Source organism: Hypanus sabinus, chromosome 4, assembly GCF_030144855.1.
Source record: "Hypanus sabinus isolate sHypSab1 chromosome 4, sHypSab1.hap1, whole genome shotgun sequence".
Classification (NCBI taxonomy): domain Eukaryota; kingdom Metazoa; phylum Chordata; class Chondrichthyes; order Myliobatiformes; family Dasyatidae; genus Hypanus; species Hypanus sabinus.
Window position 1 is genome coordinate 53,534,804 of NC_082709.1, and position 25,272 is coordinate 53,560,075.

The following is a 25,272-nucleotide window of genomic DNA, read 5'->3' on the forward strand; positions in this document are numbered from 1 at the left end:
ACCTAAAAAACAAAGAAAATCTGAGCCATGACCTTGATGGACATTACAGTTTGGCACCATCTTTCCCGGATAGCTGACTCTGTGACTCTGTGTATCCAAGCCAACAGTATCCATGGTGACTAAACGGCACCTGGCCACTTCATCAGTGGATAATAGGTTTGATTTCTCTACCCTATAAAGGAGACATTTGCCCAGAGTGTGTGTGGACCTGGAATCTAGAGCAATATCATTAAAATAGAAGCAAGTGATTAATCTCAGAATGAGAGTCTTCCAGACCAAATGTTTCAGCGTCCTGGCAGGCTGTAGGATCAGCACATCATGAGTTAAGTGAATCAATTACAATTTATTGTAAGATTCAAATTTGTTCAGGTGGTAAAGGCAAATAAGACTACATGTTAAGGCTACATGTCAAAGGAAGTCATAAAACACACTAGGAAATGTAGTCAAGGCATTAAAACAATTGGAAGAGTTTTGTTGACCACTGAAGTAAATACAAAATAAATGACAAAGAGTTCATTCCCCCCCCCCCCCATCTGGAAGGCCTTAAAGCTCTCCACTTCTTTTGAGGCAGCAGATCCAAGCTGCTCCCTTGCACCCCCACTCTCTTCCATCTGGCAGAACTGGTCCTCACTCTCAGTAATTACTCCTTCACTCCTCCCACTTCCTTCAAGCCAAAGATGTAGCACGGGCACTTGCATGCGTACCAGCTTTGCCTGCCTTTATGTCAGCTATGTGAAACAGTCTATGTTCCAAGCCTACACCAGTGTCACCCCTCAACCTTTCCTATGTTTACATTGATGATTAAATTGGTACCGTTTCTTGCACTCATGCGAGCTCATCAACTTCATCAACTTTGCCTCCAACTTCCACCTTACCTTCAAATTCACTTGGTCCATTTCCAATACTACTCTCTCCTTTCTTGATCTCCCTGTCTTTACCTCTGGAGACAGTTTATCGACTGCTATCTTTTATAAACCCACTGATTCTCACAGCTATCTAGATTATACCTCTTCACACTGTGTCATTTTTACAAATGCCATCCCTTTCTTTCACTTCCTCTGTTTCTGACACATTTGCTTTCAGGATGAGGATTTTCATTCCAATGGGGTGTCCCCATTCTTCAAAGAAAGAGGCTTTCTTTCCTCTACTGTCAATGCTGCCCTCACCTACGTATCTTCCATTCCATTCTTCCCTCATGCCATCAAACTGCCGCCCCACCAGGGATAGGATTCTTCTTGTCCTCAGCGTCCAGCAAATAGTCAATGTTTTAGACTGGCCTGAAACATCGACTGTTTGCTCATTTTCAAAGATGCTGCCTGGTCTGCTGAGTTCCTCCAGCATTTTGTGTGTGTTGCTTTGGATTTTCCAGCATATGCAGATTTTTTCTTGCTTGTGTTACAAAGAGTCTGGTGTCTTTTGTTGGGCGTAGTTTATTCTGTTCCAGTTTTGAGATATCATTGTTTCCCTATGCTATACTGGCAATCAGTATGGTATGTAAAGATTTCAGAACATTTTGGGTCCTGGATCTGGCCCCTACTAGCAAAGTAAGTATCTATTGCCCGTTCATAAATGTCCTTGAGAAGGTGGTGGTGGGCTTTCTCCTCTAACCTTGCTGTCTTTCTGTTGAAGACATATCAATAATAAAATTGGATCTAGAGTTCCCAGGTTTAGATGCAGCTCATGGACGATTAGTATGTGATGCTATCTAACCTGGAGAGAAACCTTGTACTTATGTGCCAACTGCTCCAGGTCTTCCTGATGACATTGGGCATGGACTTGGGAGATGCATTTTGAACAGCAAATGCAAGTAGCTGTCCTACACTTCAGCACAGAGAAAGTATGTGAATCCAGCTCCTAATAGTATCTATATAGGAATTTTAAAGATAATGTCTCAGTAAAATCTAATCCTTCTTTATTACAACTGCTTTTGTATATGTATTATCTATCACATAAACAAATAAATTAGACAAGGAATCTAACAGAGAGTAATAACTTAGATCATTCATCTCTGGATCTTATAGAATTTCCAGGAGTTAGCTTTCTTTCTCAATGAACTGAACTGACAATGAGAGTTAAAAGGCAGAGAGGAAAAAGCAGGAGTTTAGGAGTCTTTGAACACATTTTGCAAAGAGCAGTAAGAGCTGGTAGAGGGACTGAATAATCACCTCCTCTGGTTTTTGATGCTATAAACACCGAGGGTGGTTGATACCTCGAACCTCCCTCAATGATTAATGTCCAGTTGCATTTAGATCCACCATGATGAAGTGATGTGTAAAGGTTGGTTATGAAGCATATCAACTCCTGCCTGAGGAGTAATCTGGATCCCCTCTACTTTGCCGACCACCACAACAGGTCAACACCAGATGCTATTTCATCCACTCAAGTGCGGAACAGTTGAGCAATGAAGATGCATACATCAGGGTGTTCAGAGCTCAACACTATCAAATGTTGTGACTATGAGCAAAGTCGCTGGAGAAACACTGAAGTTGTGGATATATAAGTTTTTATTCATTGCGATAACCAGACATTTTTGTGGAGACACTCATGTTTGAGGCTCCCAAACCCAAAAGTACCTCTCATTTTATCCCCTTAAGATCTGAATGTGATTAAATGAATTTCAATAGTTATAATGACATTATTTACTTCAATACAAGTAGATCCTTTGAGGTAATATTTACAGTGGAAACACAATGTATTTGATAAGACACCCCTGAAGGTTCAAATATCTTTATACACTTTTTTCTTTGGGAGAAAGTAATTTGTACAATTATTCTAAAAACCTCAAATGACAGAATGCCAGATTAAACTTCTAGTTGCCTCAATTCTTGCAGGCCAATTAACACAGCCCTATTGCCTTAATGTTTGGCTGATGCATATGCAAATGTATCATGGTCACCCATTTGCAAACTATATTTCTTACAGATGGTATTGTTTATTTGCAAAAGTGTGATTTTAACTTCAATTTATTGCTTAAAATTTGTAATGCTCTTTAAGAACTGAAGATTAGTTCATGGTTCAAGATGATCCGTGATCCAAGATGGCGGCGTGACACAGCTTGCAGCGGCCACGCCTTAGCTGATTATCTGTTATTTGTGAAGCGGGGTGCCGTGCGCAATCATAATCGGTTTTCACTGCATTGCATTTGTGGTTTCTAAATGACAATAAACTGAATCTGAATCTGGTTAAATTAATATCTGTTATACTCATATAACTCCAGAATACACCCTACCATGCACTCTTCTTGGTCACTGGACAGAAATCTGTCCCAGGTGGGCCAATCATTAAGGAGGATCTGATTAAGTAGTGTAGCAAAGTGCCCTTCTCTTCAGATCCCTTCTCCAATTACTAACCTATCAGTTCCCTATGTGTACCTACATCTACTCTATCTTCCACAAGCTATCTACAAGACTAAGAGGAGAGTGCAATAAAATGTCCCAGAAATGTGATCACACCCTCCTCTTGGACACATTTGTCTCCTTGATTTCAACCAGACTTTAAAATGCATCTTTGTTGTTTGTTGCCTTATTCCCTTTTGGCCCATTACAGTTTAGTAATGTCTTTATCCTCATCCCTTCAACATCTGACTGCTAAACCTCAGCAGTGGCTATCATTAGTTGTTCTGTGCACCAAGGTAACTGTTTTCAGATTCACAGGCAACAGTTCACACTCCATGTCATGACAAAAGATTGTCAGAATAATCTGACAAGTCTCCCAATCCCTTTGATCAAACCACAGGAGGGTTTGGGGAGGCCTCCATCTTGAATGGTTGCAAGGACATTCCCCTGCTAGCATGCTGAATTCTCATTTGCATTTTACTTGACACCTGCTAAACTGCAAGCACATTCTACATCGCCCTTCTAGGAGGCAAGGATGACCTGAATCCTGGCTACTCATTTGTACGTTATGAGACACGTCTCAACTTTATAAAGTTCATTCCAGAAAAACTGAAACTCAAGCTATGGTGCAACCAGTAATTGACAATATCATATATATATACACACACAGTATGTAAACATTCTTGTTAAGAAAAGTAAAGTTTCAGATCACTGGTCATGAATTGCATTCTCCCTCCAACAGCATACATGTCAATTTCCAATTTGAATACACACAAATCACCTCTTTCCCAAAATGCCCATTTCTTTCTAAAATGTGGACATTTCATATCCAGAATAGGGACACTCACAGTTTCACCACCTGAACCTGGATTCCACATGTGCAGAGTGGAATCTGGGTCTCTCCAATACCCATCCCGAAGCGAAGAAACAAATATACACAGCCTTACAACAAAAAAATTGATGTTTGTAGATTTTCTTCCTGCTGATGCTTCGTGAATAAGCTAAAAAGTACTTGGAACAAACATTTCATACACATTATACTCATTCCAATGAACAAACGAAAAGAAAAGATAGATGGATGGGGCCCCCACACCTGCACATCCACACAATTCTCCAGAGAATTCTTCTTAGTATAAGACATCCTGCAAATCTATTTCACATCAAGTAAAAATCTTGGATTCATTCAAGCACCTTTCTGATATTGATTTAGCCAACACATGACAGACTTTGCCCTCAGTCATATTCTCTCTCTCTCTCAAGTGAGCTCAGAGTATGACACCTCTCACAATGTTTTTCTCACTCAAGCCACTCATATTTTAGTTACTTTTTCTCAAAGATTAAATATTCGTCGAAGTATCTTAAAGCACGTATTCACCACCACCTTCCAGAATCATGAACCTTAAAGTTTCAAAACAAGGAATGCTGGAAATTATTCATCATGTTCAAACAAACTTTCAACCATGCCTGCATCAGCCAAAATTTCACCATCTTGTGAGCTTTCTCAAATTAAATCTCTGATCGATAGAATTCTGATTACATGACCTGTTTGTCTTACAGTCTTGAGCAATGTGTTCTACTTTAGAACAACTTATCCTTCTAAGACCATCTTTTAGTCTAGACCTTTGCTGCCATTTAATGTGGTTCTTCTATTCTAATCAGGTCCGCTAGGACCGGTTCACAAACTTGTTTGTGTTCAGCCTGTAATATTGACATAATCCACTAACATATCACATTGCAGGACCCCTATTAAATCTCTTGTGTATAACCATGGGTGACCAGATCTGGCAATGGGAGCTGCCAATGACTGTTTGTCTGAACTGGATGCTGTCCTTAATAGTTCTTTAATCTTGTCAGCGGTCAATGTGACTAGAGAAGATTATGCCATGTTTTGGTGGATGCCTGTCACAACTTCTTTTCTTCTTGCCTGCAAGGCCACACCTGCAACAAACCATTGTCTTTACTCCTCTGTTCTGGCAATCCTTTGCTAGGTGCTCAAGTTGCAGTTACATAAAGCAAGTCCACTGTGTTCTTGCACCAACCATATTCAGTACACCCACATTACAACTTCCCTTTCTCTCTCTTCCATCTATTGCCCTGGGTCATGGAACTATTGTGGATTAGGTGGATACCCCAGCAATCCCCAAATCTGAAACCTCCTGGTAGCTGAGCGCAGTCGTTCCTTGAGAGTTTTCAGGAAGATGAACCACCTCTCCCTGGATTGCCCAATCCTGAATATTCCTCATAGTCCCGATATTTTTGCCTTGCATTGTCCATGGCAGATTTATTGGCCTTCTGAGCAGCTGACCATATTATTCCCCAGTTATTCTTGTCATGCTCCCTTCTGGCACCTGGCTATCTGCCTCAGAAATTGGGCCTCAATCACCTCGTTAGTTCCCAATCATTCCCAGGTTCCACTAACTACAAACACCTGCTTTTCATCAGCAAATGCAATATAAAAATCCTGTGACCACAGCAAGGAGGCGCCAGTTTGTTGACTGATTTGTGTATGAGTAGCCTTGTTCCATGGTTCTTAGGACTATCAGTTCTAAATCTAGCATCGTTCCTGAATTCTCTACGAGACCAAGTCTCTGGGAAAAGAGTCCCTTGGTGCCAATTCTGCACCTGCGTTCAGCACTTGGGTTCGTTCCACTGCCATGTCCTTGTAACAATTCTCTCGTCCTACAAGTTTCTGCCTCTCTTCTTCTTTAAAGCTCTCATATCTTTCCTCATTGATGGTATCCCCAACTAGTTGCCCATGTTCTATCGTGCATCCCTGGAGGCATGCATTTCTCCAATGCTCAGATTTAACCAACGTGTCTATGCTCTTGGGGTGCATTTTGGTAATTACTTCTTACTTATGCCAAAATTCTGCATTGCCGCACACTACTCTAAATGAAGGCAGTTCTGGTAGTGCTCTGGTTTTCCCCTGGGGTTAAGGGCTTGTGGATGGTGGTGACGAGTGTGAGTGGCTGGCTGGAATCACTGAGGTTCTGAACCTGTCTTGCCTCTGCTCTATAGGTGCCAGTCTAACAGACAGTACTGGGTATAACCACTCCTGTTTGGAGGTATTTTCCCACTTGTCAACTCTTTGGTCCAGCACTTCCCAATTTAACTCATTACTTTCCTCAGCATTTATTCCCATGGCTGCAGCCCAGCAAGTACCCATCTGCTGGGCCTTATCCCATTTACCTCGCAGTCTGACCAGGTACCTGCCTAATTTATTCTTGCATTATTCTAATTGTATGGCCTGTTTCTTACCTGGGTGTGTCTCTCTCTATGTAAATATTCTAACTGTTCCTTCACTCTAGCTCTGCTTACACACTGTCTCATTGTTCTCTGTATTCATCCTTTCCTTCTGTAGCTCTGCTGTTTGTACACTATGTTTGTTGCAAATATACATGACATAAGAATGACTGCTATTTTATATTCCTTCCTTTTTAATTGGCGTTTCCACCACTGCCAATGTTCCTCCGAGCTCCAGGTCTTAACTCACTCGGGTTTGACCATTCCCTGTTCAGCCTTTGCAAGTTTATGGAGTATATACTCTATGTTCATAACTGAACCTATGATGGTCCTGTCTCAACAAACTACCCAGCATTGTCTAGTAGTCTCTCCCTCTGCAGACTACCATGTCCTTTAATACTCTGTGATCCCTTGTTGTTGATCTAAACAGATCATAGTATGGCTCTGTAGCGGTGTGCTACACGCAGCGCTAAAATTACGACACGGAGTCGGTAACTGCAGTCAAAGGAAAAAACTTTATTCGAAATCTTCAGCCTCACTTTTAAGCCTCCCTCAACCTGCCCCCCATGGCGCAGAGGCTCCAAAGCTCTGTGCTCGCAAACCCCCGTAGGCTATCTAATTGTGAGTCGGTTCGGATGTGCCAGGAAATGGGTCGCCACATAACCCCCCCCAGAACCGGCGATACACCCCCCAATGTCCACAGTCTGGGCCAAAACCTGCTTGGGAGGTCGGCCTCTGCGCCGAGGTGCCGGAAATTCGGCCGGTTGCGCCAGGTCCACATGGGCCGGTTTGAGGCGGTCCACCGTGAAAACCTCCTCTTTCCCCCCAACGTCCAGCACGAACGTGGACCCGTTGTTCCGGAGCACCATAAACGGCCCCTCGTATGGCCACTGCAGCGGTGGCCGATGCCCGCCCCTTCGTACAAACACAAACTTACAGTTCTGTAGGTCTTTGGGTACGCAGGTCGGGTGCCGCCCGTGCTGTGAAGTGGGTATGGGGGCCAGGTTACCGAGCTTCTCGCGTAGTCTGCCCAGGACTGCTGCAGGATCTTCCTCTTGCCCCCTTGGGGCTGGTAGGAACTCCCCGGGGACGACCAGGGGCGCGCCGTATACCAACTCGGCCGACGAGGCGTGCAGGTCGTCCTTGGGCGCTGTGCGGATGCCGAGTAGGACCCAGGGAAACTCATCCGCCCAGTTGGCTCCTCGCAGGCGGGCCATGAGGGCCGACTTCAGGTGACGGTGGAAACGCTCCACTAGCCCGTTCGACTGTGGGTGGTAGGCAGTGGTGTGGTGCAGCTGAGTCCCCAAAAGGCTGGCCATAGCTGACCACAGGCTGGAGGTGAACTGGGCGCCTCTGTCGGAGGTAATGTGGGCTGGTACACCAAAGCGAGATATCCAGGTGGCGATCAGGGCTCGGTCGCAAGATTCGGAGGTGGTGTTGGTGAGCGGGACCGCCTCTGGCCATCTTGTGAACCAGTCCACGATAGTCAGGAGGTGCCGCGCTCCGCGCAACACTGGCAGGGGGCCCACGATATCCACATGAATGTGGTCGAAACGCCGGTGGGCGGGATGGAACTGCTGCGGTGGGGCTTTGGTGTGCTGCTGCACCTTGGCCGTCTGGCAGAGCATGCACGTTTTGGCCCATTCACTGACCTGTTTGCGGAGTCCGTGCCAAACGAACCTGCTGGAAACCATCCGGACAGTTGTCCGGATGGAGGGATGCGCCAAGTTATGAATGGAGTCGAAAACGCGGCGCCGCCAGGCTGTCGGGATGACGGGGCGGGGCTGGCCGGTGGCGACGTCACAGAGTAGGGTCCTCTCACCCGGGCCTACGAGGAGGTCCTGGAGCTGCAAACCGGAGACTGCAGTTCTGTAACTCGGAATCTCCTCATCTGCCTGCTGCGCCTCTGCCAGTGCCTCAAAGTCTACCCCTTGGGAAAGGGCATGAACGGTAGGGCGAGAGAGCGCATCCGCCACGACATTGTCCTTACCCGAGACGTGCCGGACATCCGTCATGTATTCAGAGATGTAGGACAGGTGGCGTTGCTGGCGGGACGACCAGGGGTCGGACGCTTTCGTAAACGCAAAGTTAAGCGGTTTGTGGTCCGTGAACGCGGTGAAGGGCCGACCTTCTAGGAAGTACCTGAAATGCCGGATTGCCAGGTAGAGCGCCAACAGTTCCCGGTCAAAAGCACTGTATTTGAGCTCGGGTGGTCGCAGGTGTTTGCTGAAAAACGCCAGGGGTTGCCAGCGACCTGCGATGAGTTGCTCCAGCACCCCACCGACTGCCGTGTTTGATGCGTCCACTGTGAGGGCGGTAGGGGCGTCCATTCTGGGATGTACTAGCATTGTGGCGTCCGCCAAAGCTTCCTTCGTTTGAACGAAAGCGGCGGCGGACTCCTCGTCCCAGGTAATGTCCTTGCTCGGACCCGACATCAGGGCGAACAGGGGGCGCATGATCCAGGCAGCTGAAGGGAGGAAGCGGCGGTAGAAATTGACCATACCTACGAATTCCTGAAGGCCTTTGATCATGGTGGGTCGGGGAAAGAGGCGGACCGCATCTACCTTAGCGGGCAGAGGGGTTGCCCCGTCTTTAGTAATCCTGTGGCCCAGGAAGTCAATGGTATCGAGTCCGAACTGGCATTTGGCGGGGTTGATTGTAAGACCGTACTCACTCAGTCGGGCGCAGAGTAGACGGAGGTGGGACAGATGCTCCTGACGACTGCTGCTGGCTATGAGGATGTCATCCAAATAGATGAACGTGAAGTCCAGGTCCCGTCCCACCACGTCCATTAACCGCTGGAACGTCTGTGCGGCATTCTTCAGGCCGAACGGCATGCAGAGGAACTCGAAAAGGCCAAACGGGGTGATGAGAGCCGTTTTGGGGACGTCGTCAGGATGCATCGGGATTTGATGGTACCCTCGGACGAGGTCTACCTTGGAGAAGATCCGTGCACCGTGCAGGTTTGCTGCAAAGTCCTGAATGTGCAGCACAGGGTAGCGGTCCGGTGTGGTAGCCTCGTTCAGCCTGCGGTAGTCGCCGCACGGTCTCCAGCTCCCCGTCGCTTTGGGCACCATGTGCAGGGGGGAGGCCCACGGGCTGTCCCACCGCCGGATGATCCCCAATTCCTCCATCCTCTGGAACTCCTCCTTCGCCAGTCGGAGCTTGTCCGGGGGAAGCCGCCGAGCGCGGGCGTGGAGGGGTGGTCCCTGGGTCGGGATGTGGTGCTGTACGCCATGCCTGGGCATGGCCGCTGTGAACTGCGGTGCCAGAACCGATGGGAAATCCGCCAGGTCCCTGGTGAAGTCGTTGTCGGACAGCGTGATGGAGCCGAGGTGAGGGGCTGACAACTGGGCTGCACCCAGGGAGAACGTCTGAAAGGTCTCGGCGTGTACCAGTCTCTTTCTGGGCAGGTCGACCAGTAGGCTGTGAGCCCACAAAAAATCTGCACCCAGAAGCGGTTGGGCTACGGCGGCCAGTGTGAAGTCCCATGTGAACTGGCTGGAGCCGAACTGTAGCTGCACCTGACGGGTGCCATAGGTCCTTACTGTGCTGCCATTCACGGCCCTCGGAGGGGACCCGGTGCCCTGCTGCGGGTGTCGTAACTCGTCGGAGGTAAAACGCTGATCTCAGCCCCAGTATCGACCAAAAACCGGCGTCCCGACCTTCTATCCCACACATATAGGAGGCTATCCCGATGGCCAGCCGCCTTAGCCATCAGCGGCGGCTGGCCCTGGCGTTTCCTGGGAACTTGCAGGGCGGGCGACAACGGCGGGCTTCTGCGCCCCACTGCTGGTGGTAGAAGCACCAGTGTTCATTGGGCCGGGGGTTGGCGGGCTCTGCGGCCGGGCCTGGACTGGTTTGCTGCCGGGAGCATGGCTGGGAGATCTGTGCGATGGACGCCCGCTCACCTTTTTGGCGTTCCACAGCAAGTCCGCCCGGGCTGCCACCTTCCGGGGGTCACTGAAATCCGCGTCGGACAGCAGCAGGCGTATGTCCTCGGGCAGCTGCTCCAGGAATGCCTGCTCAAACATGAGGGAGGGCTTGTGTCCTGCGGCCAGAGACAACATCTCATTCATTAAAGCCGATGGAGGTCTGTCTCCCAAGCCATCCAGGTGCAGTAAACGGGCAGCCCGCTCGCGCCATGAGAGTCCGAAAGTCCTGAGGAGCAGGGCTTTGAATTCCGTGTACTTGCCGTCTGCTGGGGGCGACTACGAACTCCGCGACCTGGGCCGCTGTGTCCTGGTCGAGGGAGCTCACCACGTAGTAGTAGCGGGTGTCTTCTGAGGTGATCTGGCGAACGTGGAATTGGGCTTCGGCTTGCTGGAACCATAGCTTCGGGCGCTGTGTCCAGAAACCCGGCAGTTTCAACGAAATCGCATGAACAGAAGCGGCGTCGGTCATTTCTGGTCCAAAAATCGTTTGGACTGTCGGGGTCACCAATTGTAGCGGTGTGCTACACGCAGCGCTAAAATTACGACATGGAGTCGGTAACTGCAGTCGAAGGAAAAAACTTTATTTGAAATCTTCAGCCTCACTTTTAAGCCTCCCTCAACCTGCCCCCCATGGCGCAGAGGCTCCAAAGCTCTGTGCTCGCAAACCCCCGTAGGCTATCTAATTGTGAGTCGGTTCGGATGTGCCGGGAAATGGGTCGCCACAGCTCTACTATTAAAGATTACTGCTGAAGTCACAGTGGGTCATGAACATATCCCAGAGAAGCCCCCAATGTTGTGACTGTGATAGAAGCCACAGGAGGGGCAATGAAGTTGTGGATATGTACGTCTTTATTCACCAATGAAAAAAAGATATTCTCATTGAGGCACGCATGTTAGAAGCTCCTAAATCCAAAAGTACATTACATTTTTATATACTTATATAAATACAGAAGGTTAATAAGTACAATTATATACAATTATACAGAAGGTTAATAAGTACAATTTCAATAGTTAAAATGGCATTGTTTACTTCAATACTTTGGGTTGACAAATGGTTCCTTTGTGGTACATATTTACAGTAGAAGCACATCATAACTCATAAGATACCTCTGAAAGTTCAAACACTTTTGTTGGGGGAAAATAATTACACAGATATTCTAAACACTTCAGAGGTGAGTTATTAACTTCAAACTTTCTGCATAATCACTCAAAGAGTTGAAATGCACGTGCATGTAACGAGAGCTGTATAACTCATCTCCTTCCACGTTAGGCCACGAACTTATCAATCACCCCATGCTGTGGACCACTTTCTGGAGGTCCAAGACGCCGACTTCTACAAAGAAGGGATCCATATGCTCCATGACCACTGGACTAAGTGTGTAAATGTAACAGGGGACTATGTTGAAAAATAAATGTGATAGGTTTTCTAAAATTGACTCCTTCTACCTTAGGCCACAAACTTATCAATCACCTCTCGTATATAGTTCTTCATTAAATCCTGTTGTATTTCTTTTTTCCTGTAAGTATCTGCTAGGAAATGAATCTCAGGGTAGTATATAATACCATAAACACAAGAGATGCTGCAGATGCTGGAACTCCAGAGTAACACACACAAAATGCTGGAGGAAATCAGCAGGTCAGGCTGCATCTATAGAGGGGAATAAACAGTCAACGTTTTAGACTGAGACCCTTCACGAGGACTGGAAAGGAAGGGGAAAGATGACAGAATTAGTTGGGGGAGAGGGGAAGGAGTACAGTTTGGACGGTGGAAGATGAAGCCAGTTGAGGGGAAAGGTGGGTTGCTGGGGGAGGGGGCCTCCAGCTGCAGAGCTGCTGACAAAAGAGCCTTGGAAGAGGGTGGTTAGGGGAGCAGAGAAGGTTATTGGGGTCTCCCTGCCTTCTGTCCAAGACCTCTTTCAGAGTCGATGCCTCCAGAAGAAACGGTACATCATTAAAGACCCCCAACACCCTCTCCATGAACTGTTTGTTCTTCGGCCATCAGGCAAACATTTCAGGTGCATCAAAACTAAAACCACAAGGCTACTAAACAGTTTCCTCCCACAGGTAGTCAGACTGCTAAATAGCTGCTCTACCTGACTCTCCTTTGGACACTTTTACCTTGCACTGGATACTTATAACTTGATTTTAACTGACATGTGGCTGTTGTGTTTTACTATTCATTGTTATGTTTATTATTTAGTGTTGCGTTTGTTATGTTATGATTGCACTGCTCCTGGGAAACGCTGAATCATTCTGCCCTGCAGAGCTGATTTACGATTAGAATGACAATAAAATTTTTGAATCTTGAATCAAATGAGAAGCTGGGTAGTGATTGTTGGAAAATGTAAGAAGGAATCTGATCACTGATACACAGTATGTCATGAAATGTGTTGCTTTGTGCTAGCAGCACAGTGCAAAGCCTAAATTATTACTATGTTGCAGCAAATAAATAAATAATGCCAATGAGGAATAGTGAAGTACCCTTCATGGTGTCATGGACCATTGAGAAAACAGTTGGCAGAGTGGAAAAACACTGTTCCTAAAATATTAAGTGTGGGTCTTCAGGCTCCAGTACTTCCTCACTTATGGTAGTAATGAGAAGAGAGGATGCCCTGGAGGGTGAGGGCCCTTAATGGTGGAAACTGCCTTCTTAAAGATGTCCTCGATGGTGAGGAGGCTTGCACCTTTGATTGGGATGGTTGAGTTCACAACCCTTTGCAGTCTCTTTTGATACCAGGTGGTGATGCAGCTAGTCAGAATATCCTTCATGGTACTTCTCTAGAAATTTTCTAGCATTTTGGTGACATACAAAATCTTCTCAAGCCCCATTCAATAGTCATTGATGTACATTCTGCATGATTGCATTAATATGTTGGGTCCAGAATAGACTCTTTGAGATACTGATGGCCTGAAGCTTCAACCTGTTCACCCTTTCCATTGCTGGCCCCTGAATGAGTTCACCCGATTCCCCTTCCTGAAGTTCACAGTCAATTCCTCAGTCTTGTTGATGCTGAGTGCAAGTTTGTTATTGTGACACTATTCAACCACCTTATCTGTCTCGTTCCTGTACTCCTCCTTGTCGTCATCAGAGATTCTGTCAACAACAATGGTGTCATCGGCAATTTTGTAGCTGGCATTTGTACTGTACCTAGCCACACAGTCATGGGTGTAGAGAGAGTAGAGCAGTGGGCTAAGCACATATCTTTGAGGTGGGCCTGTGCTGATTGTCAGTGAGGAGTAGATGTCACAAATCATCACTGTCTGTGGTGTCCTGATGAGGAAGTCAAGAATCCAGTTACAGTGAGAGGTAAAATGATCCAGGTTTTGAAGCTTTTTAATCAGTAATGATCATGTTCTATGACAAGTTATAATCAATAAACAGAAGACTAAGATAGGTATTGCTGTTACCCAGTGGTCCAATGCAACTGTTCAGGCAGGACCAAGCTAATACTAGACCTGACCAACCTTTCAAAGCACTCTATCACAGAAGATGTGAGGGCTACCAGATGACAGTCATTGAACCAGATCACCCTTCTCTTCTTAGGCACTGGTATGACTGATGCAGCAGGTGGGAGCCTGCTTTCTTTGCATCTTTTTTATATCACCTATTTCTTTTTACATTGTTATAATAATTTCCTTTACACCTGTGATAACTTTATTATTCTATAAACATATGAAAAAAGACAACTCAGGTTTTCCTTATGTATTTCTCTATCCTTTACCTATTGGGGCAGATTGGTGGTCTAGGTAATAAATTCACTGCTTCATCGCTCCAGTAATCCAGTTTCAATCCTGATTTCCGGTGTTGCCTCGGTGGAATTTACACCTCTCTCACGTCACTGTGGGCTTACTCTGGATGCTTTAAAATCCCACAAACGTGCATTTTGGTAGGTTAGTTGTCTACTGTAAACTTCCTCCAATGTATGTGTGAGTGCTAGAATCTGGGAAGACTTGATGGGAAATATGGGGAGATTAAAATGGAACTGGTGTTAAATGGGTGCTTGATGGACAAGATAGACTCAGGGGGCTGAAGGACTTGTTTTTATATGGTACAACCCTGTGACTCTGGCACACGTGTTCATGTGCTCATGTACAGTGTGGTTTATTCGCATGACCACCCTCAGCTTTCTGACTGATTTTGGTCCCCATCCTGGCACTGTCTCAGCCTTGTCTTCATAACATTAAATGCTGCACACTCAGCAAGCACTGGTATCACCTCAACAGTGATCCATCCATTGAGAAGTTAATACACTGGGATTCTGCCACACGTGTCAGCAGTTTAGAATATTATCAGTGACACAACAGTTTTATTTAAAGAAGAGCAAATGTTTTTCCTTTCTTAGTAGCTAATGTTCCGACCTCAAGCAAAACCACCAATTAGACAGAAATGGGGTAGTGATGGAACCTCCTTGCCAAAAACTGCACTGTTAAGATCCCTACCACCCATCCCACAATCTTTTTTGACCCACTAATGTCAGGATGGAGATACAGAAACATCAGAACTAGGAATGACAGCTTCTTTCCCCAGGCTGTGAGACTAATGAATACCCTGCCACCACCGAGGTCTCATTACTAGCACAGCGAGCTGTTTACTGTTTACCTGTGCTGTGCACTACATGATTGTATTTTGACTTAAATTTCATTAACTTGTTTATGGTAGTATTTTGGCTTATGTGTTGTGTGCGATATGTTTTGGAGGTGCACTGTGGTCCGGAGGAACATTGTTTCACTTGGCCTGGCTGTATATATGTACAGTCAGGTGACAATAAACTTGAACTTGAACCTAAAATATCTGTCACATTTGCAGGCATAATGTTGGAAAAGTTTAGATATTTCAGCAACGCAGATATAAAAGATTCAAGTGAAATTTTTATATTCCTCTCCGAGTAAGGTTTATAAACCCAAGGTAGTAATTCCTCATTGTTTGCTTAAGTTTGTTATAGCCATGGGTGGTAATGAAGATAAGCTCCCACTACCACTGCTAAGTAGTAGAGTAGATAAGTAGTAGAGGCCAGTTCAGTTGTGTCATTTAAGGTAAAATTGGATAGGTATATGGACAGGAAAGGAGTGGAGGGTTATGGGCTGAGTGCGGGTAGGTGGGACTAGGTGAGATTAAGAGTTCGGCACGGACTAGGAGGGCCGAGATGGGCTGTTTCCGTGCTGTGATTGTTATATGGTTATATGGTTATACCTATTAAATGCTCCCAAATGTGTGCACCTGAAATAACCTCTAACAACCAAGTCCAGCTTCTGGCCTTCGCATGTGTTGTAGCTACAAATAAAGCCCAGCGGAACCTTTTCTACTGACAGGAGAAGGGGAAAAGGGTTACTGGTGCCTTAAAACCAATTGCTTCAGACAAATGGGACTGATCACCCGTGATGGGTAGTTTATCTAGGTGAAGGAAAACTCTGATCTCAAAGCTCCACTGCCTTGTGGCTATACCCACTCATGGAGAAGGCTTCGGGGATAGAGGGAAAAAGTCCCTAAGGCAGTCCTACATTGAGGTCAACTTAGACTGGCAACTCTGTGATGTTGCTGGTGCCAAACTGTATCAGTCTCTGCCAATCCTTTGGGTTCATCAGATGAGTGAAGAGGGGGAGCTTGTTCTCCATATCGTACTGCCCAGGCTTGCGTACCTAGACGGTTAGGATGCAACATCCATGGTCAACTCTGACCAAAGGAGACATCATCATGAAAGGAATATTCAGTTTATGAATTGCCATTATAATGCCATTGACTCATTGGGTTCTGTGTTTTTGATTAGCCATGTAATTTTCACTGTAACAGGTAAAGTACCACTGTCAGTCCACAGGAATCACCACACTAAAAATGATCCCAATGCATCCCAGTGCAGTATTTTTGATTCATGTAATTTCACTTAGCAAAACATTCTGTAGGAAGACCATAAGACCATAAGATATAGGAGCAGATTTAGGCCTTTTAGCCCATAAAGTCTGCTCCGCCATTTCATCAAGGCTGATCCATTTTCTCTCTCAGCCCCAATCCTGCCTTCTTCCAATATCCTTTCAAGCCCTAACTAACGAAGAATCGATCAACCTTTGCCTTACATATACCCAATCACATGGCCTCCACAGCCACCTGTGGCAACAAATTCCATAGATCCACTACTCTCTGGCAGATGAAATTCCTCCTCTTCTCCATTCTAAAAGGACGTCCTTCTATCCTGAGGCTGTATCTGCTGGTGTTAGATTCTCCCACCGTAGGAAACATCCTCTTCTCATCCACTCTATTGAGGCCTTTCAAAATTTAGTAAGTTTCAAAGAGGTCACCCCTCATTCTTCTGATTTCCAGTAAGTACAGGCCCAGAGCCATCAAGCACTCTTTATGTGACAAGCCTTTCAATCCCAGAATCGTTTTCGTGAACCTCCTTTGAACCCTGTCTGTCAGCATATCCATTCTTAGATAAGGGGCACAAACCTGCTCACAATACTCAAGTGAGGCCTCACCTGTGCTTTATAAATCCTCCACATTACATCCCTGCTTTTATATTCTAGTCCTCTTGAAATGAATGCTAACATTGCATTTGTCTTCCTCACCACTGACTCAACCTGCAAATCAAGCTTTAGGGAATCCTGAATTCCGAAGTTCTTTACACCTCAGATTTTGAATTTTATCTCCATTTTATTTCTTCCACCACACACTTCCCAGCACGATATTCTGTCTGCCGCTTCTTTGCTTATTATCGTAATCATCTAAGCCCTTCTGTAGCCTCTCTGCTTTCTCAGAAAAGTGTCCTGTTTGTAAATTTGTATATGGTGGTGACACTGAATATGGCTGGATGGGGGTTGGAGAATCAGAAACCTCACACTTATAAGCAAAAACAGCAGGAATGTGGAACAGCCAGTATGCTGATTCTTTTAGAAGAATAGCAATGAGCCATCTTGGGAAACATGCGGAGATTTGTGTCTGTTGTGTCGTAGCTGTTGAAATCGCTGAGGCTGGAGAGATATAGATTTACCCACTGGATTTATAGTTTTAAAGATTCAGGGAAAGAATGAAAAACCTTACCAACTTTCTCAGAAGCTATTGGCATCCTGCTGCTGTGGCTATATGAAATGGTGTCATGGTTCAATCTCAATCACCTGACATCCACTTACTTGCACTCTTATGTCCTAGCTTCTTTGCAAAGGACTCTGCCCACCAGCAATTACTTCCACAGGCAAACTGCAGCACTCATAAAAATGTTATTAAACGCACAGCTTGAGATTGTGAATGCAAAGGAGAGGCAGTAAAATAAAAAAAATCACCCCTCCAGCACAAATGAAACATGGCATGCATCTATCCAGTACTTAATTTAGTTATCTTTATAAATCTAGTGAATGTTCTGAATTTTATTTCTATTAGATTCAGTCAGAGATAGAGACAGGTGGTGCTGGCAATTTAATGGCCCATCATTCTATATATTGTCCTTCTAAAAGGTATTTTGTTAGTACTGAATGAGAGTGAGTGACACTCACCTACATGAGACTATCGTGATTCATCCCAAATCAAGGTCTGAGCTCCATATATAGTTTGCTTTTCATTCTATCAAGTCCTAATGATCTCTTGTGACCGAAGAGTAGTCGTGAAGCATTTTGAGATTTCTAGGCATAATTTTAGAAGGCTGCTTGGCATTCTGTTTCCATTGAGTGCCCAGGCATTTTGCTAAAAAATAATTTCTTGATTATTCAATCGGGCATCTAATCGACTCAAGCATTTGGATAAGTAACAAATAAATGCATTAGATAGTTGGATAGATGCCAAATGAGTCTCACTTTGTGCTACATTAAGTGGCTGCCACATTACAGTATTTCTCGTGAGGTGATAGCTGATTTTGACATTCTCCTTGGAGAAAAGCTAGCTATTGAATTGGTTCTTCATGGATCGAGGCTCTCGTTGATGGTGTAGTTGGGTTCCTAACTGGAGTAAAAGTGGAAGTGGCTGTGCTCCTGATCGGTGAAGTGTGGGGTAACCAAAATTAGTGCGAGGTTGTTATTGTTGAGTTTTTGCCTCATTGGATTCCCTGTTTGTGGTAAGTTGAGCTAGTTACACTTTCCTTTGGTTGAGGAATAAGCAAATAAGTTTTATTGATAGGTGGAAGATAAATCCCTGATGGAAGATAAAATGCACTGGAGGAACTTCGCAGGCCAGGCACCATCTATGGAAGGAAATAGACAGCTGATATTTCAGGTTGAGACCCTTCATCTGAAGCAGATGTAACTGAGACCACTGAGCCCAGATGAAGGATCAAGTGAAATCTATTGTCATTTAGCTACATGCATGTATATAATGTATATAACCATGTAATGCTTCTTCGAACAGGGTGTAAAGCACATTAGTACATGTAGCACATGCTAGCTTATGAAGGTAAAGATAAAGTCTACAGATGAATCACACATAAACAACAAACTAAAGTGTATTAATATTAAATATTGTAAGGTACAGAACAGATTAACCAGTGACACTTTGAATACAAGTTCAGAAGACTAATGGCCTGGTGGAAGAAACTGTTTCCCATACTGGCCTTTCTTGTTTATATGCATCGTAGTCTCCTGCTTGATGGTAGAAAGTCAAAGAGCATGCTGGTTGAATGGGTAGGATGCTTAATGAAACTAATGGCCCTGCATACGCAGCACTCCTGATAAACGTCTTTAAATGATGGTAAGGAGACTCCTATGTTCCTCTCAGCTGTTCTCACAGTCCATCCTTTGTAGAATTTTGGTCCAATGCTCGACTGCTCCCATACTAGATGGAGATGCAACTTGTCAGGACATTCGCAATGGTGCTCTTGTAAAACACAATTAAGATGGTGAAGGCACTAGTTCTTATTTATGAAAGTACAAATACCGCCACTGTGGACCTCACATAAGATCACTGGATTCCTGTCAGCCCGAAATGCACTGAAACCCTCCAGCTGGGTGGCTGCATCTGGGATGGATTCATGAAGCCATGAGTCTGTGAGAATGGGTGCACAGCTGTTTTTCTGTCACTGGTTCAGTCTCAGGCACAGGCAGTTCAGTTTATTTTCAAGTGATGGGAGTTTGCCAGTAAAAAGAAGGGGAGAGCTGGCCTGAAGTGCTTTGACCTAAGTCGTTCCAGGTTTCCGGCGTGTTTTCCCCTTTTTGTGTCCTTGCACACCTCTTCATACGGGATCACTCACAGAGATCTATAGCAGACAATGGTGTGCGCAATAAGCCCAAGCTGTGGAGTTCCTCTGCAGTCCAACATTTCACTAGAGTGGTGGAATTACTATTTAATAGCCTGCGGCATTTTTCGATCATAATAACGATGTACAGGACATGGATGAACTATTACACCCAGAGATGAAATGGACGCAGTGTCTGAATATGTTGCCATCTTGAAACATCTTGATTGGACGTGCCAACTGTGCATTTCCCTCCACAGGTGCTTCCTGACCCAATGAGTTCCTCCCTACAGCTCCCTGATGGTAGAAGAGAGTTGGCCCTAGACTGGTTAATGAAAGGGGAGAATTCTCATTCCTTCATAACTCATCTAGCTGTGTTTAGGATCATCATGGATTTGTTAAATTGCCCATCAAATGAGGGTTTATATGGTTATTCAGCTTAGACTTCCTGTAAAAATTACAGCCTGGTATCATTAAAAGCCTTATAGGTACAGTATGTGTTTAAACACAATTCTTCTGGGTAAGAGGGTGAATCCTTGTAATTCATTAGAGGAAATGATTTAAGAGACAAACATATCAACTTCCAGTGGTTCTAGGCCTTGGGAGATATTAGCATCCTCTTCTATCTCCACTCCATCGAAGATAAAGGTTAGCTTTATTTGTCACATGTACACTGAAACATACTGTAAAATGTGTAGTTCGTGTCAAATCAAATCATCACGGATTCTACTAGATCCTGGAATTGTGTTTTCTGAACTTTTTCCAATGCATTAGTATCCTTCATTGATGTCATTATAATATCAACATGATATTTTTACAGCCATGCTGTACATCTTGTACTGAATATTAACTTAATACTGAATTGGGTTATAAAAGTAAATAAATTCATGCCTCAAGTAAATCTGCTGCAAAATGTTGGGAGACAGTTCAGAGAGAGAAAAGAATTATTGAACACTGAGTGGCAGCTAATTAATTTGGTAACCAGTAACAACAATGAATCTCTTCAGAGTATGCAGAGTAACATCAAAGAATACAAAGAAAATCCATTTAATCTGGTTGGTGGGTGATAGAGATTTGTGTCTGACTGTAATCTAACCAGATTATGTATGTTTCACTGAGCAGCACTTCACTTCCAGCCATTCAATCAGCAAGGAGACGCAGAGTGGCTGAAGCATATTCAGCCCAAAATTGCATTACAAGGCAGGAAAATGGAATTACGCAATCTAATCTTCTGGGAGTGGAAATCAATGTTAAAATACAAAAGTATTGGAGCGTTATGTCAGTTCCTTCCCCAGGATTATAGAGTACTTCAGATGGAATCGCACAACCCTAAGTAATTGTTGCATTGTTTGAGGTGACATCTTTTCAATAAACTACCAGATTTTAGGTGGTTGTTAAATATTTTATAGAACTATGAAAAGAAAAACAAGTAGGCTGATCTAGTACCCGGACCAAAATCCACAAAACAAATTTCTGATTGTGGGATATTTCTCTTCCCAGATCCACTGATGTGTTTCTTCATAATTTTTATAACCATTTGCTTCTTGGGAGGTGGATATCAGTGGCAAAGACAATGTTTTTCACCTACTGTAGTTGCCCTTGAGAATTTAGCGTGAACCATTTTATTGAATTGTTGAAGTCAATAAATTAGTTCAAGGTTGAAGAAGAGACTCTAGGGATGATGCAGGAATAATAGTATACACTTTCTACTTTATCCTGAATGTTATTGGAGATTAACTCATCCATGCAAGTAGAAAATATTCCATCACAATTCCTTACTTGTGTCTTGTCAATGGTGGAAAGTTTTTGGATGTCAGCAAGTGAGTTAATCCCAACAAGATTCCAATTCTCTAGCCTATTCTAGGAGCCACAGCATTTATGTGGTGGATGCTATTGAGTTCCTGGTGTCAGGCCTGCACAGACACCACCTCCCAGTCTCCACCCACATGAATAACCTGCTACTCATATCCAACTCATCACCTGCAGCCTATTCAAACCCAGCTCTCAACCAACACTCCTCTCATCTTGGGTTACCCCTGGTTCTCCACTCATGACCCTCACTACTAGTTACCCTGTTCACTGCTGAGTTAGGGACCTAACTGCTGGATCACAAGCCTGTAACCTCAGTTGACTTCACTCTGTAAATCTGTGGAGATGGAGGAAACCCTACATCTCACCAAATTCCCACAAGCATATCACGACAACCATCACCTCAGTAAAAGGGAAGCCAGCATCCAGCCACCTGTCAGACCTCAAGACTACACAATCAACCTCCTCCTGAGCATCACCACTCCCCGAGGTCGTCTGTTCTCCCTCTCCCCACCCCACCCCCAAGACCTGATGACATTGCCGAAGCACTACAACACGGCTTCACTTGACCATCTCAATCCCCAGCTTACTTGTCAAAAAGAAAAATGTGGGTCTTGCTCCCTGCTTCACTACCATGGACTCAATAAAATCACCACTAAGAACTATTATCCTCTCCCCTTGATGAATAGATCATTCAGAGTACTCCAGGGAGCCCAGATCTTCACCAAGCTGGATCTATGGAGCACGTACTGTACAACCTGACTCACATCTACCAGTGGGATGACTGGAAGATGCCATTCATAACACTCACTGGCTACTACAAATATTTGGTGATGCCATTCAGACTTTCAACAGCCCAACCATTTTCCAAGCATTCATTAATGAGATTCTCTGAGATATGCTACACAGGTATGTGCTCATCTACCTCAATGACATCCTCATCTTCTCCAAGGACCCCCAAGACCACACCTGTCATGACCGTTCAGTCCTTCAGCGTCTCAGAGAAAACCACTGTACTGCAAATGAGAAAAACACCTTTTCTACACCACAGTCATTATGTTCTTTCACCTAAGGCATAACCATGGACCCAGAGATAGTGTGTTTTGTCGTCAAATGGCTCCGACTATGCTCACTCAAACATCTACAGAACTTCCTGGGTTTCTCCAGCTTCTACTGCTATTTCACCAGGGACCACAGCCAAATTGCCACTCCTCACCTACCTCATGGAAAACCTGGTCTGCTGCCCCAGGCCACGCCTTTGAGGACTTCAAGAGATGTTCACAACAGCTCCAATTCTCGGCTAACCGAACCCCTCCAGACCTTTTGTTCTAGGGGTGGACACATCTGACGTGAGCTCTTGGGGCCATCCTCTCCCAGTGAGGGCCAGATGGATAGGTACAACCTTGTGCCTTCTTCTCATACAAATTCAACTCTACAGAGTGCATTATGGAGTAGGAGACAGGGAGCTACTTGTCATTAAATGGGCCTTGAAGGAATGGAGACATTGGTTTATGGGAAACACTGAGCCTTACTGATCTGGACTGATCACTAGAACCTCAAATCCATGTAAAACACCCACCAACTCAACCCATGTCAGATCTGCTTAGCCCACCTCCTTGAGCAATTTAACATAACCATCTTTTACCTGCTCAGTTCCAAGAACGCTAAGGTGGACACCCTGTCATGACAGCTCGGCCTAGCTGAATGGAGATTGACCTTCAGCCCATTATTCCACCCTTACAGATTCTCACCCTGATTGTCTGGGATTCTGAGAACCAGATCTTACAACATGAGCCTGCTCCAGCCGACTCACCTGACAACAGCATGTACAAGCTGGTGGCCATGCACACTGAGGCAATCCAGTGGATTCACTCCTCACCCCTCTCCAGCCATCCAGGCAGAAGACAGACTCTGGATTTTCTGTGACACTGTGCTGGTGGCCCGGCATGACTGGAGATGTATGTAAGCTCATCGCTGCTTGCCCTCAATCTGCACAGACCATTTCCTCCAACCATTGGCCCTCTGGGCTCCTGAGACCCCTACTGGTCCCACATCACCATGGATTTCATCACGGGTTTCCCACCTCCCAAAGAGGCCATGGTGATCATGACAGGTGGACTAGCTCTCCTAGGCAGCCCACTTCATTGCCCTCCTCAGATTTCCACAGCTGCTGGGATGGCAGACCTTGTTTGAGAGCCAATCATCAAGTAGAGAAGTTTCTGCAATGCTTTGCCATCTCTAAGCTTTCTACCTGGAAGAACAACTTGCTCTAGGTCAAATTTCCCCACAGTCTGCACACTTGCTGTGCCATGGGTACATCACTCTTTGTAGTGCTTCCTGGCTACTGAATCCCAATGTTCCTTACAGAGGAGCCAATGGTAGATGTCCCATCCATTAGGGCCTACATTTGCTACTGCTGTAATGCTCAGAAGAGGCATGAAGGGCCCTCCAAGCTGCTATCTGTGCCTCCTGCCATCAAACCTACTGCCAGCAGTGCCCAGTCAAACTGCTCCAGCCTGGGGACCATGTCTGGCTTTCCACCCGAGATCTACCACTGTGCAGCAACTCCCATAAAATCTCTCCCTGGTTCATTGGTTCCTTTAAGATTACCCATCACATCAATCCAATTACTCATCATCTCCAGATACCAACGTCCTTCAAGATCACACCTACCTTCCACTTGTCCTGCCTCAAGCCTGTTGTCCATAGGCCACTCAAGCCAGCTGAGCCTGCACCTCTAGAACCTAGGCTGGTGGAAGCTGGTCCAGTGTACAGTGTTCATGGATGATGGATTCTCATTGTCATAGACAGGGTGTGCAGTACCCGGATGACTGGGAAGGGTACAGCCTGGAGGAGAGGTCTTGGGTGCCATCCAGTTTCATCTTGGATCTATCACTCATCAAGGAGTTCCACTGGATCCTTCCAGATTGCCCTTGGCTGTCGGGTGCCTGCCGTTGCAGGGGGTCTCCTGTCAGGCCTGCGCAGTCTCTACTCTGCAAATAGGAATCACCTGTCATTCATCTCCTACTCAGCGCTTGCAACCTCTTTAAACCCAGCTCCCACTCATACGAATCATCCAGTTGCTCCTAGTCTTCAGGTACCTCGTTGGCTTGTCGTGTTAATTATGTCTTGGTTAGTGCTCTCCCGCTGTCATTTTACAATCTAGTATTAAAGTTATCGCTCACTGCTAAATCATCTCCACTCTCTAAATTTGGATCAAGCCTGCTCTACATTCCCTGACATCTAGTTAATGGCCATGCCTGAGGATGTTGATGTAAGGCACTTAAGTGATGGCAATGTCATTCAATGTCTATAGACCAATGATCTCACTGTAAGGACTCATTGTCTTGTTACTTCATTCTTGTTATTTATTGCTATTAATTTATATTTGCATTTGCACAGTTTGTTGCTCATTGATCCTGTTTACAGTTACTCTTCTATAGATTTGCTGAGTACTCCAACAGAAAAAAGAATGTCACGGTTGTATGTGGTGACATGTATGCACTCGAATAATAATAATACTTCGAACTTTGAAGATGTTAGGGAATTTTCAGGAGTTGTGAAATTATAGATGTGGGATATCAATTAAAATAAAAACCAGTCTACAGGAAATAAAAACTGAATTTCAATGGATACTTTAAAGTTATTGAAACCAATCAGTGGGCTTGGGACTTTCTGATTTTGTACCATTGGAACTATACAATTCTCCCAGTGTCTCCACCACTAATACTCACAAGATGAGGTTTCCTGAACCAGGACATCAGAAATGTCCTCATTTTCCAAGAAGCATTCCTTCCCTTCTGC